Genomic DNA, 12276 nt, shown 5'->3' on the forward strand with positions numbered 1-12276 from the left:
GGACCAGGGAGTGACCCCAGGGATGCCTAACCACTGAGCCACGTCCCCAGTCCTTTTTATTTTTCATTTTGAGACAGGGCCTCGCTGAATTGCCGAGGCTGGCCGGGACCTTGAGATCCTCCTGCTCGGCCTCCTGAGTTGTTGGCATTACAGATGTGCACCACCACAGCCAGCCCAGCTTACTGTGCTAGGCTTTGACTTTCAAAAGCACCCTGGAGGCCTGGGGATAGAGTGTTGACTAGCATGCATGAGGCCCTGGGCTTGATCCCCAGCACCACAAAAAGAAAAAGTAAAGCACATCCTGGGAGCCTCAGACAGGGGTCAGTCTGGGCTTGACTTGGTTCCTGAGAGGTCCCCGTGTGGACCTTGGGAAGATCCCTTTGGCATTCTGGCACAGCAACCATTCTGTGCACAAGAGGGGCCATCCTGTCCCACCGGGGCTGGTGAGGTCTCTTCCAGCCACATCTAAACCTCCAGTCCCTTGGTAACCTGGAGGGCCCTCCCTGGGCTCCTTCCGGCCACATGCCACCAATCCCACTGCTTTCCCATTCTTGCTCCCCGCATCCAGTGCACCCCTGGTTCTGAAGCCTAGAGGATATGCTGGTCGCTGGGCAGAGCTGGGGACCCGTGAAGGACCTGGGGACTCTCCAGCATCTGAAGCATGGGACCTTCTCCCTTAGGTGCTGGCGGGCGGACCTCACCTTTGCGGAATCCACTGCTTCTCATGTCCAGAGAGGCTAGGGTGGGTGACGAGAGCCCGTGTGGAGGGGGCCTGGAGACGTTCCGCCTGGGGCTACCTTCCCTGTGTTGGCATGGGGCGAGACTCAGCACTGTTCTTTAGGTTCACTGGGTCCCCTTTTCTCAGTCAAGCGACACTGGCAGGTTCCCCAAGAAGCCAAAATCCTGCACAGGGTGAGAGGTGAGTGTAACTGGGGCCACAAGCGTCCAGACTCATGTCTCTCCAGGAACCAAAGGCCTTTGGAGCCAGAGCCACAGACTGAGTTGTGGGGGAAGAGAAAGGGGCTGCTGGAGGGATGAGGCCGTCAGGTTCCAGCAGGACAAGGCTACTAAGGGCAGGACAAATGGACATTTAGAAACCTGGGAGGTGAGTCACAGCCGGTGGCTTCGAACGGAAAGTGGAGGTACCAGGCTGTCCAGAGCCTGTGTGGGGTTTGCTGTGTGGTGCAGGAGCAGCTTCAGGGCTTTGAAAAGAAAGATTTTGCTCCAGTTTGAACAGCAATGTCCCTTTCAGAGTTCATGTTGAAACATAATCCCCAGTGGGACAGCATTAAGAGGCATGACCTGGCAGGGGTGAGGCCAAAGGGTTCCACACTCAGGAATAAGGTTAACACCTCGTGAAAGGCCTCCAGGTTGAAGGGAGCTCTCTTTCGTTCTTCAGTCCCTCCGCCATGAGAGACCATGCTCCTCCCTTCCAGAGAGCACAGAACCGAGGTGCCATCTTGAGAGCCGAGAGCAGCTCTTGCCTAACACCACCCCTGATGCGAAGGTGGACTTCCTGGCCTCCAGAACAGTGAGAAATAAAACCTCTCTCTCTTTCACTCTCTCTGTCTCTTATCCCCCCCCCCCCCTCCCAGTACAGGAGATTGAACCCAGGGATGCTTTATCACTGAGTTATATCTACAGCCCTATTTATCTATCTATTTACTTATTTCTTTAGAGACGGGGCCTCACTAAGTTGCTGAGGCTGGCTTCCAACTTGCAATCCTCCTGGCTCAGCCTCCTGAGTCACTGGGATTTTAGGTGTGTGCCACTATGCTCAGAAAAATTTCTCCTCTTTATCAATTGTCCACTCTCTTTTGTTTTGTTCTGTTTTGATGATAGCAGCAGAAACAGACTAAGATTTAGATTTCTGCTTCAGTTTCCCTCAGGTGATTACAGTGTGTATATCTAAGAGGTGTGTGTGTGCATATGCATACATGTTTGTGTTTTTGCATGCATTTATCTTCATGTGCTTTTGCATATGTGTATTTGTTTAAGTGTCCATGTGTGTACACCTGTGTGTTTACATATGTTTGTGTATACATGTGGGTGTTTTGTGCATGTATCTATGTGCATACTATGTGTAAGTGTGTGTTTGTGTTTGAGTGCCTATGCATTTGTGTGTATTCATATATTTGTGTGTGTGTGTGTGTGTGTGTGTGTGTGTGTGTGTGTTTCCTAGGCAGACTTGAGAGGAGTTGCTGACTACTCAGAAGGTGAGAGAGGGAAAGAGGGTGGTCAAAGATAACTGATGAGTCTTGCTTGGGGCACTTGGTGACTTTAAGATCCTGAACAAAGGCTGTAATAGTTACACAATTGCTAGTAACCAGGAAAGCAGCTGGCTCTCAACTGCAAACCTGTCCCCAGAAAGGACCATCCCTGCCTCAGCATGGGAGCCTGGCCTTTGGGTTCCCTTTGTCCTTGGTTACCCTGGCTCTGTTATCCACAGACCTTCTTCTCTGTTCTCAGCTGGTCTACCTGGAGCAGGAAGAGTGTAGTGGACGGTTCTCGGCCTCCTGGCTTCAGTGCCTCGCAATGCAGGCTTCGTCGGGCACAGCGCCGTCTGGTGCACCTCGGATACTCTGGGGGCTGCTCTTCCTCACCCCCGTCCCCGTCTCTTGCCCAGCCTGCTGTTGCTCAGCTTGCCTCTGTACCACTCCCAGCCGCAGGAGGGGCCATGTAGACCACCCTGACATAGGGCAGGAAGAGAACAACTTTCCAGTTGAGTGACAACTAAACACCTCTCCCCGTTGTGCAGGGAGCCACCTGCTCCATGTTCATCCTCCTTCCTCACCCACCCTGCACACCTGGTTTAACCACTTCACACCCAGTGTACAGACCCGGTGGTTCTGTTCTGTGGAGCTTCACGGAGGCTTCCTTCCTGTCAGGTTGAACAAAGTGTTCCCATGATGCCTGCACCTGCAAGGACCGGGGTGGGGGAGGCTTTGAAGAATGTGCAGAACAGCAGCTGTGCAAAGGTGCCAGTCAACAGAGGGTCCTGAGGGTCACAGGTGGGGAGCAGTGCACCTGAAGAAAGGTATGCTTTTTTGGGGAGGGATTGAACTCAGGTCGCTTACCACTGAACCACATCCCCCGCCCTTTTTATATTTTTAATTTTGAAACAGGGTCTCGCTAAATTGCTTAGGGCCTCACCAAATTGCTGAGGTTGGCTTTGAACTTGTGGTCCTCCTGCCTCAGCCTCCCAAGCTGCTGGGATTACAGGTGTGCTCCCTCGGCACAAAGGCACATCTTTGAGAGGTCTGCCATGGAAATGGTGGAAAGCCTGCTTAAATGAGGACACTCATGGAGAACCCTGGAGGGAGGTTACTGGTGCTTCCTAGGCCCCTCTGCCTGCGGCCTGGCTCTCACTGGCTCCTCTTGGCTCAGAAGCAGGTTCTGTTGTTCCAGGAAGAAGACATTGGGCCCAGAGGTAATGGTACAACTTCCTTGCCTTTCCTGTCCTTTTAAAGATGCAAACGACCTCCCCCTCACCTTTCATTGGCTGAAATTGCTTCCCCTGCCCTTGCCTAGCCAATCATTTGGCAAGAGACAGGAGCTGCCTTGATTGCTTTGGACAAATTGAAATTCACTCCCAAGAGGGCTTGGCAGGCCCAGGCCTTCCCTGGAGAGCAGGTGAGAGCCGGTTCAGGTCTAGCTAGCCTGAAGAAGTGGGCTCAGGGTTTCAGAGGTTTCAGTCCATGATCGGCTGATGGAGACCTCATGGCAGAAGGGCATGACAAAGCAAAGCTGCTCGGCTCACATCGGCTGGACAGAGAGAGGACAGAGGACAGAGAAGAGAGAGGAAAGAATGGGGAGATAGGAGAGAGACCAGAGGCAAGACATAGTTCCCCACGTGTGCTGGCAGTGACCACTTCCTCTGACCACGCCCCATCTGCCTGCAGTTTTGCCACCTTCCAGTGGTCCATTCGAATTCTGAATCCAGGCTGGATGCAGTGGTATAGGCCTGTCACCCTGGTGACTGGGGGCCCTGACTTGGTGACTTGAGGATCGCAAGTTCAAGGCCAGCCTGGGCAACTTAGCCAGATCCTTTCTCAAAAAATAAAAAGGGGATTGGAGTGGGCAGGGGTTGTGGCTCAGTGGTAGAGTGCTTGCCTTGCACGCCTGTTGCACTGGGTTCAATCCTCAACAACACATAAAAAATAAGTAAATCAAAAATAAAGGTATTGTGTCCATCTACAACTGAAAACAATGTTTTAAAAAAAAGGGGGGGGGACTGGGGGTGGGTGTGGCTCAGTGATAAAGCACCCCTGGGTTCAATCCCCAGTACCACTGCCCCCAAAAATTATTCATCCAACAAATGGATTCATCCTCCAATGAGCCCTAAGGATCCGATCCTTTCCTAAAAGGCCCATCTCTACCTTGCTTCACTGGGGACGAGTCTTCCACATGTGAGTCTTTGAGGAATATTTCATATCCAACTCCACACCGAGTCTGTTGACCTCAGAGGGCTGAGGCCTGAGATAATGAGGTGTTATGGGGTGCAACTTAAGAACAGACCGATCACCACTGAGAAGTCCAAATTTGAGAGTCTATTAAGCCGGCTGGCTGACTATCTCACACAATGCCCCAAAAAATGGCTATTGGGAGAACAGCCCCGACCACAGGGTTGTAGGGGTTCTTATACCAAAAATCACATTAATCATAAGTGTCTATTGCTATGATTTGAAATTATAAACTAACATCATGAGATCATCAACAGAGGGGGAAGTGGGTCAAACTGACCCTTACCTAGGTACAAACTAAAGAATGGTTGCTAACATCCACACGATCACCTTCACATGGTACATTGGTTAAGAGCAATAGAGATCAAAAGAGAGCAATTTTTCTTTACATAGGAATTGTCATTCTGTATTGTTAAACATGTCACACTAAGTAACTGAGGATGGCTACAGAGGTGGGGTGTTCCCGTGGGAGAAGCTTATTTCCTACATAACATGGAGTCTCAGAGCAAAAGGAGTCTGTTTAGTCATTTCCCCTGTGGTCTGGCCTATAACATTCTCATGGAGCCAGATCTGTCAGCCCATCACAGAGAGCCATGTCCATTGGTTCCATCCTGGATTATTCCAGGCACTTTTCCACCCAGGGAGTACTACCCAGGACGGGTTCTTGGTGAGCATTGTGGGAGCTTGGCCATGACCCTGAAAGGCAGGAGGCTCAAGGTCTGCAGAGCCTTCAAGATGGTTGGAGTGGGGGGCGAGGCAGAGTGTGGTGGTGAGGGTGGGGGTAGGGGAGAATGGAAGGGAGGTCGCTGAGGGAGGAGGGGGTGCTCTTTAGGGCTGGGGGTTCCAGGGCTGCAGGAGAGCAGCGGTGAGGTGTAAAGGCCCTTAGCATCCTTGCCACTGCATTCAAAGCAGGAGATGGGGGGGAGGGCGGAGGTTTCTGGAAGAACATCAACAGTCTGCTGAATCTTTTGGCAGATTTTGAGGACTCTCAGATCCTAATGGTGATCCCCAGAGACAAGCACCAGAAAGCCCCTCATGCCCTGTCCCTGAGTGTTACCGGTAGAACAATGTGCCACCCCACCAACAGGTCCCCATCCTCATCCCTGGAATCCTAGGATATGTTCATATGTTAAGTGGCAAGATGGACTTTGCAGATGGGATTAAGTCAAGGATTTTGCGATGGGAGGATCAGCCTGGATTATCCAGGTGGGCTCCAAGTAATCGCAAGGGTCTCAGAGGGAGGCGAAATATCAGAGAGGAGAAAAGATGTTTCACTGCTGGCTTTGAAGATGCAGGAGAGATCCATAAGTCAAGAAACATAGGTGCCATTTCTGTAGAATCTGGAGAAGGCGAAGAAACTAATTTTTTTTTTTTTTTTTTTTTTTTTTGGTACCAGGGATTAACTCAGGGATACTTAACCACTGACCCACATCCCCAGCCCTTTTTATTATTTTATTTTGAGACAGGGTCTATGCTAAATTGCTCAGGGCCTCGCTAAATTGCTGAGGTTGGCCTTGAACTTGCTCTCCTCCTGCCTTGGCCTCCTGAGTTGCTGGGCTGACAGGTGGGCACCACCGTACCCTGCTTCACCTTGTTACTTTCTTGTGGCTCCTGTAACAAATGACCTCAAACTTGGCGGTTTCAAACAACAGAAATGTATGCTTTCCCAGGTTTGGCGATCAGACGTCTGAAATGAAGTCGTCAGCGGCATCGCACCCCCTCTGGAGGCTCCAGGGGAGACTCTGATCTCTACCTCCTCCAGCATCCAGGGGCTCTCGACAGTCTCAGGTTGATGGCCACATTGTTCCAATATCTGATTCCGTGGTCAATTGCATGTCCATTTCTTTGTCTTCTCAATGTGTCTGTGTTTTGGGGGTTGGGGGTGGGTACCAGGGATTGAACCCAGGGGTACTTAATCACTGAGCAGCATCCCCAGCACTTTTTGATTTTTTATTTTGAGACAGGGTCTTGCTAAATTGCAGAGGCTGGCCTTGAACTTGTGATTTGCCTACCTTAGCCCCTCAGTGTGTCTGACTTATAAAGACATATATGACTGCATTTAGGGCCCACTCTCTAAGTGCTTAACCTCATCATACACTGGTCTGCGCAAGCCTCTTTCTTTCTTTCTTTCTTTCTTTCTTTCTTTCTTTCTTTCTTTCTTTCTTTCTTTCTTTCTTTCTTTCTTTCTTTCTTTCTTTCTTTCTCTCTCTCTCTCTCTCTCTCTCTCTCTCTCTCTCTCTCTCTCTCTCTCTCTCTCAGAAAATACCGTCCCGGGGTTCCAGGAATTAGGGTGCGCACGTGTGTTCGGAGGGGCTGCGACTCAACCCACCACACTCCCCTGGAGCCTCTGCAAGGCACAGCCCCGCCGGTACCCTGGGAGGCTCATTTTGGACTTCCAGCCTCCAGACTTGCAACAGAATAAATATATTATTATTTAAAACCACAAAACCTGCACTAATGTGTTACAGTAGCCACAGGAAACGAATACATTGTACTTGTTACCCTGAAAAGACACTGTGAGCGAATGAAGCAGGGCAGACACTAAAGGATACTACGAAAGATTACAGTGAATTGTGCCCTGCCGGTGTGCCTATGTTCGTGCTTGCTCTCCCTGGGGACAGTGCAACAGGTGGCCCCATCTAGGAGCAATGACAGGAGGAAGGCTCAGACGGGCCCAGAGCCATGGGCGGGTGGGCTGGTTTGTCACCCTTAGGCAGCCTCTTTCCCATCCGCAACCTCTTCTGGAAGGAGTTAAAGGCAGGGCCACTCTCCCCAGGGCCTCTGTCTCTCTCTTCTCCTCCTTCATTTTCAAGTCCCTATAGTTCACTGAAAGCCAGGCCACCAGGGGCAAGATCAAAATGGAGGGAGGGCAACATGGGCATGGAGGAGGGTGTGCCAGGGTCTGGGGTGAGACCCAGGGCAGAGCCTTGCCAAGCAAGTACAAGGCCCTGAGGCCCATGTCCAGTATACACTCCCCCGCTGCACCCCAAGCAGGCTGTTGCGAGGCCCTGGGCCTTGTATTTGGCTCCGGGGAGATGGGTCCTGGGAGACAGCTCTCTTTGCTGCAGACCCATTCGACCCGAATCGCTGCTTCCGGCCTGGAGAACCCCCTCCTCTTGCTGAACTCCACCGTTTGCTTGGGGGCTATGAGAGCCAGGCTCATTCCACCTTAGGGAGGGCCGGCCTGGCTAGGAGGCCCGAGTTCTGCGCCTGCCCGTAGTTCTGGATGTCCATCAAGTTGTGAGCGAAGCCCTCTCTGACCCCTATCCCTGGCCTGCCCCCTCCCATCTGCACCCCCTGTCTCAGCCCGCCAGCCCCCTTTGTAAGTTTCCCCTGGAGAGTCACAGCTTTCCCTGGAAGGTGTTTAAGGCTCAGTTCTCCAAGAAAACCAGACCAGAACTGCAGGCCCCGACAGAAGACTTGGAGGAGAGACCCTGAAAAAAAGAATTTTTTTTTTTTTTTTTCTGGTACCAGGTTGCTTTCCTACTGAGCTAATCACCAATCTTTTTAATTTTTCTTTTAATATTGAGACAGAGTCTTGCTAAATTGCCCAGGCTGGTTTCAAACTTGGGATCTCTCCTGCCTCAGCCTCCTAAATGTTGGGATTACAGGTGTGCACCAAGACCAGCAGACCTTGATTTATTTACTTTTGTACTGGGGATTGAATTCAGGGGTGCTTAACCACTGAACCACAGCCCCAGACATTATTATTATTATTATTTTAATTCTGAGTCAGGTTCTCACAAAGTTGTTGAGGCTGGCTACATCCCCAGTCCTTTTTTATACTTTTGATTTTGGGACAGTGTCTGGCTAAGTTGCCCGGACTGGCCTCAAACCTACCTCAGTCTCCCAACTTGCTGGGATTATAGGCATGTGCCACCATGTGATCCTCCTGACTCAGCCTCCCGAGCCACTGGGATGACAGGCGTGCATGACCACACCTGGCCAGACTGTAAATTTTTGAGATGACTCCTCTTCCTAGACAGGAAAGGCCAGTGTGCCTGGGGCCTCAACCCATAGGCAAGTGCCGTTGGCAATAGAAAAGAGGTCCCCGTCACAGATGTGACACGGCATGCCCTTGAGTAAATCTCCTGTCCTGAAGTAAATTACTTGGCTTGTCCAATTCAAAAACAAACTGCTTCCATTTGTTTAAAAATTGTTTCATAGCAGATTGGAGGCTGCCAGACGCTGAGCAGAGGAGGATGGGGAGTCACAGCTTAATGGAAACAGGGTTTCCTTTTGGGGTGGTGAATCTAGAACCACATAGAGATGGCCATTGCAAAAGGTTGTGACTAAATGCCAAGGAAATTTTCACTTTAAAATGGTTAATTTTAGAGCTGGGCACTATGGCTCAGTGGGCAAGCACCCCACTGATATCAAAAAAAGAGGGGGTTAATTTTTTGGAGTATGTACTATGCCACATGTACTGTTAAATGTCACATAGGTTTTTTGTTTTCCTTTTAGTACTGAAGACTAAACCCCCGGGCGCTCTATCACTGAACTACATTTAGTCTTAAAATTTTATTTTTGAGACAGGGTCTCACTAAGTTGCCCAGGTTGGTCTTCAATTTCTTGGGATCCTCCTGCCTCAGCCTCCCGAGTCACTGGGATTATAGGCATGTGCTATCACATACCTTGTCGAGAGTTTTTTTGTTTTGTTTTGATTTTTGGTACAGGGGATTGAACCCAGGGATGCTTAACTCATAATCTACATCCCCAGTCCTTTTTTATACTTTTGATTTTGGGACAGTGTCTGGCTAAGTTGCCCAGACTGGCCTCAAACCTGCCTCAGCTTCCCAGCTTGCTGGGATTATAGGCATGCACCACCATGTCTGACTTTCATGTAGATTTTTTTGATGGAGGAGGACACATGATACTGGTCCCTATAGGGTTTATGATCTAGTGGGAAATACAGACAGGGTAACGCAGGGTATCACCAAATGAGGGGATCACCAAACGTTTGTTAGATAAAATAGAAATGTATATGGGTGCTCCTAGGTGGACTGCGTAATGCCAATGGAGGACCATGGAAGACTTTCTGGAAACGGCCTCTGAACCAAGACCCAATAGATGAACAGGAATGAGCTGACAGGAGAGTAAGACAACCAAACACCAGGCTTGGGGGGGGGGAGGGATTGGCAGGGACTGAAAGCTGTCCGGGATGGCTTGGAGTTGTGTTGCAGGGGTGAGGGCTAGAGAAGGAGGCTTAGGAATTAGCAGGAGCCAGCTCCAGGGGCCCTTGAAATTGTGCTAACGTCTGCAATGCAGACCTCCTTTGGACAAGGGTGCCTCAATATTCCTTTGGGGAATGTATTCCTTTTTCATTCCCAAGTAAATGAGTCTTGAAAATTTATTCCCTTTATGTGAGTAAAATTCATTATGAATGGATAGATGGATGGGCAGGTAAGTAGATAGATGACAGAGAGATGGATAAAACAGATTGCTAAACAATTCACCACTGCAGAGGTGAAAAGATGTGACTTGAACTAGAAATTCAGTCCTGTTTCGCATATCCTGGGCTCCCTGAGTGTTTCTCCCCAACCAACAGCAAAGCCGTTTATTGAATAAGGAAAGTGGCATATCTCCCTTCCAAGATCAAGGACAGTGAGACTCGGGATTTGGAGTGGGGCTGTGCTGAAGAGCACTTGAGGACAAAGCCAAGAAGCACGTCTCAGCAGAGTGGTACTGAAGAGGGAGACGTGACAGAGCAAGTGCACATGTGACGTTCAGAATGGACGTGCCAGCCTGGCCAGGGCCATGCCTTGCTCGCTGGAGGACCGGTGGGTCTGCACAGATGCCCAGGAGAGATGCTAGCTGGGTGTACTTAGGACATCCAACAAAAATGTTCTTATAGCCGATCAGTTCAATTTGGAGAGGGAAAGTAGATGGGTGTGTAAAAATGCAGGTTTGAGGGAAAACCGAGACCTGTTGTTCCCCTAAAAAAAAAAAAAAAAAAGAAAAAAAAAAGAAAAGAAAATTCATCTCCACCTTCTCTCTGGAAAAAGGAGTCGGTTCTGGTGCCGGTGGCCCAGGGCTCTGCGAGCTTCTCCAGGCAGAGGGCAGGGAAGCATTGGTGTCTCCTCTAGGCAGTGATGGGCTGAGGGACAGAACCTGAGGGGAAGCCTGCAGGGGGAGCCCCTGAGAAAGGCTTGCCCTTCTAGAAAGAGCTGCTGGGAAAACACCCTACCTTCCTTCTCCATGTAAGGGATCTCTGTAGGAGGCTGGAACTGCTAAGCCGCGTTGTAACCATGAGGAGAGGCAGGGCAACCTGACCAGCGGGGGTGACAGCTCTCACAGAGAGCCCTGGTCACATCCATCATGCTGGAGCAGATCCCTGGGACGAGGGAAGAGGGGAAGAGCCTGAGGGGCCCTGGGGTTGGTCTAGAGCTGGGGAGGCTCTGACTGCTGGAGTCAGGGATGGAGGAGCCTGGAGCAGCTGGGTCAAGTGCAGGAACTGATCACAAAGGGGTACAACCATCACCACTCTCGAGGTCCAGAACATTCTTTTCACGGAGGAGGGGGGGAGGGGGCTGTTCACATTAACAATCATTTCCAATTCGTTCCTCCCTCCAGCCCCCAACGATCCTCATCTGGTTCCTGTCTGTGTGGATTTACCCGTTCCCACCATTTCACATAAATGGAACCAAACAATACCTGGGCTTTTGGGACGGGCTTCTTTCACTTAGCATAATGTTTTCAGGGCGCATCCGTGTTCCAGCAAGTGTCAGGACCGCGTTCCTTTTTATGGCTCAACCGTATTCCACTGTGCGGATATGCCACATTTCCATCTTTGCTTTGGAAAGAACGGAAAGCCGTGAGTCTCCAGGGCAGGGCACGGATTCGCCCCCTGGCTGCTGCAAAAATACAACCCGGAGCAAGGCCGGTGCTCAGGGGGAGGCGCTGCAGCCCCAGACACACGTCGACCCGGCCTGGGGTCTCACACAGCGGCAGGCAGAGCCCGGGGGCTGCGGGGAGAGATGCAGCACTGGGCACTGGGTCATTATGGGGGAGATTGCCCAGGGTTGGGTCTTCTGCTCCACTCTGTGCCTTTTTCAAGCCCCCCGGGGAGACAGGAGGGCTCCTCGTCTGGCGCGGAGCCTGCGGGTTGGCTCCCGCTGTCCAGCAGGGGGCGCTGGGGCAAATCCGTGCCGGGAGGTTGTCTCCTGACTGGCTCCTGAATTTCCACTTTGCAGCAGTTTTCTTCCTCAGTTTACTTCGCAAATACCTATTTGAACGAGGAACACTTGTCTGGGGACTGTGGACTCTTTGCCAGTCGGGAATCCATCCAGTGCTGAGGCATTTTAACCTTCTAGTTTCTTTTGTTTTGTTCTGTTTTGGTTTTTTAGCTACACTCCCCAAAGCCCAGCAAGGTGGCGCATACCTGTAATCCCTGTGGCTCCGGAGGCTGAGGCAGGAGGATTGCAAGTTCAAGGCCAGCCTCAGCAACTTAGAGAGACCCTGACTCAAACGAAAAATTTAAATGAAATAAGATTGGGGATGTAGATTACTGTTAGAGCACTCTGGTTTGAATCCCCTGTGTGTGTGTGTGTAGCGGGGGAGAAATCATGACTCAAGAGATGAAAATTAATAAACTCGTTTTGGAATACTATTAAGTTCTCAGAGAGAATTGCTTCCCTAATTGGTCCATTATGTAAATACATATACAAATACAGAGATGAAGGAGGAGCTGCGTGGCTTCAGGGTTGGGCTCTGGATTGGCCCCCAGGAAGGCTCAGAGGCAGTGACGGACTGGATGTCTCTGGGGAGTGGGGGTGGGGCACTCAGATGCAGGCACTTCCATCTCCAGGTGACT

At 50.7% G+C, this 12276-nt stretch overlaps 2 long non-coding RNA genes across 3 annotated transcripts in view; one reads left to right on the forward strand and one right to left on the reverse strand.

Annotated features, from left to right (window-relative positions):
- The first annotated feature begins 2638 nt into the window (after window positions 1–2638).
- Window positions 2639–6548, forward strand: LOC306656647. The gene is made up of 3 exons (XR_013762600.1): window positions 2639–2721; window positions 2889–3037; window positions 6134–6548. It is a non-coding gene; the product is annotated as an uncharacterized lncRNA (long non-coding RNA).
- A 3277-nt stretch (window positions 6549–9825) lies between these two features.
- Window positions 9826–12276, reverse strand: part of LOC306656646 — a 36550-nt gene continuing 34099 nt past the window's right edge. For both annotated transcript variants that reach the window (XR_013762598.1, XR_013762599.1), the window contains exon 3: window positions 9826–10399. This is a non-coding gene — a long non-coding RNA (uncharacterized lncRNA). The remainder of the gene's footprint in view (window positions 10400–12276) is intronic.

The sequence above is a fragment of the Sciurus vulgaris genome, assembly GCF_902686455.1.
Source record: "Sciurus vulgaris genome assembly, chromosome: 3".
Classification (NCBI taxonomy): Eukaryota; Metazoa; Chordata; class Mammalia; order Rodentia; family Sciuridae; genus Sciurus; species Sciurus vulgaris.